This window comes from Xyrauchen texanus, chromosome 20 (assembly GCF_025860055.1).
Source record: "Xyrauchen texanus isolate HMW12.3.18 chromosome 20, RBS_HiC_50CHRs, whole genome shotgun sequence".
NCBI classification, from domain to species: Eukaryota; Metazoa; Chordata; class Actinopteri; order Cypriniformes; family Catostomidae; genus Xyrauchen; species Xyrauchen texanus.
In genome coordinates this window covers 3,092,323-3,097,644 of record NC_068295.1, presented here as the reverse complement: position 1 = coordinate 3,097,644, position 5,322 = coordinate 3,092,323, and positions in this window count along the sequence as shown.

Genomic DNA, 5,322 nt, shown 5'->3' with positions numbered 1-5,322 from the left:
TTAATGACTTATAATATAGATTTAGATAAAAAAAAAAACACTTGTCTATGAATGATTTATAAGTTTCAATTCCACCGGGTCAAAATTGACCTGAGAATGCAAAAGGTGTCTGCAGATTCTGAACGCAATAGGAGGATTAAGGCAAAACTAATTTTAGGTCTAGATTCTTCCCTGCAGGTTCCCACTCATCATCTGTGGTTTTCTCTTACATTCAGTGTCCTTGGAATCCCACGGTACCATTCTGTGTGTCCTAAGGCAGTGATCTGTCTGTCTGTGATGTCGTTGCAGCTGTCTCTCACTGTCTCAGACTGTCGGTCTGCTGTGTGTGTCCTCAGATGTCCACAGGCTATCACAGATGCATTTCAATGGAACGTCCCATCTTAAGACTTGTTTTTAGAAGGGTGAATATCATTAAACCTGTCAAGTGGTTTTCCAGGACATATTTCCCCACCATATATATATATATATATATATATATATATATATATATATATATATATATTTTCTGTAGTTACTTAAAGTGAAATTACCCTAATTTCACATGTATTACTGTAAAGCAAATGTATTAATCTACTATCTAAATCTACTATTTTAAAGAATATTCCGGGTTCAATACGAGTTAAGCTCAATCGACAGCATTTGTGGCATAATGTTGATTACCGCAAAAATGAAATCGACTTTAAAAAAGCAAAACTCTGTGTTACAGTGAGACACTTACAATGGAAGTGATTGGGGGCCAATCTGTAAACATTAAAATACTGTTTCAATAGTATAAACACAAGACATAAACAATATGTGTGTTAACAACATGATTTTAGTGTGATAAAATCACTTATTAATCTTTGTAAAGTTGTACCCAATTATACTTCTAACAATTACAGTTATAATAACTTTGTTGGCATGACAACGTAACGCTTTAATCCCTAGTGCCTTAAAACGACTGTAACAATTACAAATTCAAACAGCTTTACATCTCAAATAATACATGAGTTATATCAGAAGAATTAATGTAAGTGCTTTTATAAAATTATAAGATTCACTTTTCTGCCTTTAAACCTCCCAAAAATGGGCTCCATTCACTTCCATTGTAAGTGCCTCAATGTAACCTCGATTTGTGCTTGCTTTAAAGAAAAGGGGACGAGTCAAAATCATTTTTGGTGGTAATCATCATTATGCCACAAATGCTGTCGACTGAGCTTAACTTGTATTGAACCCGGAATATTCCTTTAAAGGGGAATGTGGAATTTCTGCACAAGTGTGACAAAATAGGCCAAACATTCTCCTTACAGTAATGGGTAAAAAAAACAACAATACATTTTATTTTGTATTTATAAATATATTTCTGTTAATTATATATAGATCATATCAGTATTTGTTGTTCTGCCATAATTAATGCTGTTTTAAATCATAAATAATTGTAAATAGTGTACAGCATAATAAAGTACTATTAGATATAATTATTAAAAGCTATATTTTATTATAATAATTAATATTATTTATTTATATTATTGCAGTATGTAATATTAAAAGTTTCAGTAAAAACATTTACAGAGAAAAATGGGATTTGGGAATTAGAAACAAACAAAAATGTATACAATTTATTATATATATACAATATAAACCATAAAATAAATAATTTATTATATACAAATAAGTCATATAAAACATTTGAAGATTTAAGATATCTTTAAATATATATATACAATTATTATTATTATTATTATTATTACTATTATTAGCTAATTATTTCTGAGGTGACCCTGTAATTGTTTATTTATTTATTTATTTATTTATTTTTAAGTAAGGAAAATGGGAATCAAACAAAAATAATACATGACATTGACAGATTATGGTAATGAGAATTTAAAAGGGGAATCATGCTTCTAATCTTAATGGCCCTAAAAATAGACTTTATGTAAAAATGTATTTTTCTTTATTTTTTATGATGGGTATGACATCTGTACATGCTTTCCTGAGATTCACCAAGAAACCATCAGGAAGTTGGTCATCAAATCAAACTTTTTGTAGCATTCACGGCATATTCTAATAATATAACAGGGTGATGATTTGAAATATCATCTTAGGCGTAAATTGAACAATTGTGTTGGCACAATAAAGCCTAAATATGGTTATGGATATATTGTGTGTCTTTGCATATGGCAACCCTCTGTTCTTAATACAGTCTGCCCGCAAGCGATAGATTCATTATCACATCATGCAAAACAGATTAACACAGCACACTTCAATGAGTCGCAATTCACAAGAGCCAAGAGTCAACTCGACCCCTCTGGTGCTAGCAAAACCCTGCTAGTCGCACTTACCATCCCCATGATTGTGTGTAGGAAAAATTTTCTAGTTTTTCTGTCATCTCTAAGCGTCATTCTTTGTCCTCCTCCACCTTATAAAGCTCTTAAAGCTCTCGGCCCTTGATTTCACTCCCTCCCGACTGACCGCTCTTCTGCTCCTGTGAGCTGGAAAATAGCTCAGCGTGTCCTCCTCTCCACATCAGCTTTAATGATCAGGGTCAAAGAACACGGTCTGGACATCCAGATCAGTGGCAGTTTGTGGGGGAAGACACTGAGATGATACTTGATGACTGAGTTAAGTTAAGGTGGACGAGCTGTTGACATGCAGTTGAAAGAATTTTAAATAGCCAATTTCCCAGACGGATCTTACTGTGGGTCTGACAGCTGAAAATGCATAGCAAAAAACACGCCATGAGGTCAAAGGGACTGCCTTTAGAGCTCAGAGACAGGATTGTGTCAAGGCACAGATCTGGGGAAGGCTACAATAAAAATGTGGCTGCATTGAAGGTTCCCAAGAGCACAGTGGCCTCCATAATTCTTCAATGGAAGAAGTTTGGAGCAACCCGGAATCTTCCTAGAGCAAGCCACTGGCCAAATTGAGCAATCGGGGGAGAATGGCCTTGGTAAGAAAGGTGACCAACAATCCGATGGTCACTCTGGTTGAGCTCCAGAGATCATGTGAGGAGATGGGAGAAACTTGCAGAAGGACGACCATCACTGCAACACTCCACCGATCTGGGCTTTATGGCAGATAGGCCAGACGGAAGCCTCTCATCAGTGCAAGACACATAAAAAAGCACCTAATGGACTCTCAGACTGTGAGAAACAAGATTCTCTGGTCTGGTAAAATGAAGATTGAACTGTTTGGCCTCAACTCCAAGCATCATGTCTGGAGGAAACCAGGCACCACGCATCACCTGTGCAACACCATCCCAATGGTGAAGCATGGTGGTGGCTGCATCATGCTGTGGGGGTGTTTCTCAGCGGCAGGGACTTGGGGACTGGTCAGGGTTGAAGGAAAGCTGAATGCAGCAAAATACAGAGATATCCTTAATGAAAACCTCCCAGAGCTCTCAAGACCTCAGAATGGGGCGAAGGTTCAGAAAGAAATAATGAAATGAAAACATCACCAACATCTCCCGAACCACTGCCTCGTCATTATTTTCTTCTGTGTTTTCCCCCGTTGTGTGCAAATCAGTGCAATTATGGGTGCAAGCTGACTGTTATGGTGTTTGTTGACTTCTCATCACGAATAAACTCTCCCGTTGCTATGTGCGTGTGTTTGTGAAAGAGTTTCGGGATCGTAGTTTCATTCGGGCACAAATGGTCATGTGTTTGACACAGCTGGTCTGCAAACAGTCATGTTTGTGCCCTTGACTTTAGTGTATGCACTTTGTTTCCACATCTGTCTTCGTCACTACTGCTCTGCCATGATTTAAACTGAACTCCAAAATGATTCTGATTCTTTTGAGAATTGATTTAGAGTCGTTTGAGTATGAATCGCGATGCATCGCTGAAACAAATTTGCAAATGACTAACTGTGGGGAGTGGACGTACTGCTTAATTTAAAATACTTAATTTCAAATACTTAAAAAATACTCCAGATTCGTCAACAAAAAATGTAAATTTGAACTCTTTCTGAGCACATAAATATTCAACGGATCAGTGAATGAGACCCACTGATAGTGACACTCAACAACAAAAGCAAGAACACGTCCTGTGTGAACTGCCCCTCACACTAAAGCTACCTGACAAAAAGATGACAGTCACCATTTAATTCAATAGGTACTTCCATAAGGAGTGAACCACCTAGCTTTAAACATTTAAGGACTTCGATATAATCCCGGTAACAGATTTGATATGCACGTACACATATGATTTATAATCCGTCGGTTGGATCTTTTTTAAGTGGATGAGCCACGACCAGCATATTACCTCCTGAGACGACAGTCAGGCTTGTGGAAATATCATCAGCCCACACAGGCTGCCCATTGGTGGGGAGGATAGGTGCCGTGTGAGGCCTCGCCTGCAGTTGTAAAAGGTCAGCAGCCTCATCCATCAGCTGTATTGATCGACTCTCTTCCAGTGTTTGTGATCTGATGCTGTTGTGTGGAGCTGCACAGATTCACATGAGAAGGTGATATTTCACCCCACAGGTGACATTTCATTTTTACCCCCCTTTAGCTGCTGGACAAGGTGAGCTGAAGGTTGTTTGGTGAGGTTGAAGGTTGTCTAGACTCCGTGTTAAATGAAGACATTTCAAAACAAACAGTGCTTCACTTTATAGTCATATATTAAATCCAAATGCTCAAAACTCTCTAGTTTTATCAGAATGGAAAAATGAAAAATAGCACTTGTGTGCAGAATAGTTTAATTGGGCATCATTTCCAATCAAGCGGTAATTTTCCCAAATTATGAAACAACAACAACAACAGCAACAAAAAAGTGTGAAAATTTTAAATTATGTGTATTTAGAATACATAACATCAGGGGCGTAGGAGCAATTATAACTGAGGGGGACATCACCCCCCCAAAACACACACTTACTTTTTGATAAATAATAATGACATTTTAATATGTTTATTTTGCTTAATTGCATTGCAAGTAAAAAAAGTGCAGCAGTGAGGTAAAATTAAGCCTTTAAAGAGCCCAAATTATGCTCATTTACAGGTTCATAATTTCATTTTGGGGGTCTACTAGAATAGGTTTACATGCTTTAATGTTAAAAAAAACACGAAAAACATATTTTTCTCATACTGTACATTGCTGCAGCACCTCTTTTTAACCTCTGTCTGAAACGCTCTGTTTTAGCTCCTGTCTCTTTAAAGCCCCCCTTTCCGGAAAGCCCGGTCTTATGGTGCGTTCACATATGTGAATGTGAATCGAGCGTTTCGCGCAGCGCGATTACATACAAAGTCAACGCAAAGACGCAATCAGACGCAAATTCGCGGCAGGCGGCGTGAATGGCGCGAAGTGAAAATGCAAAATCGCTTCATTCGCGTGAAATATCCGCATG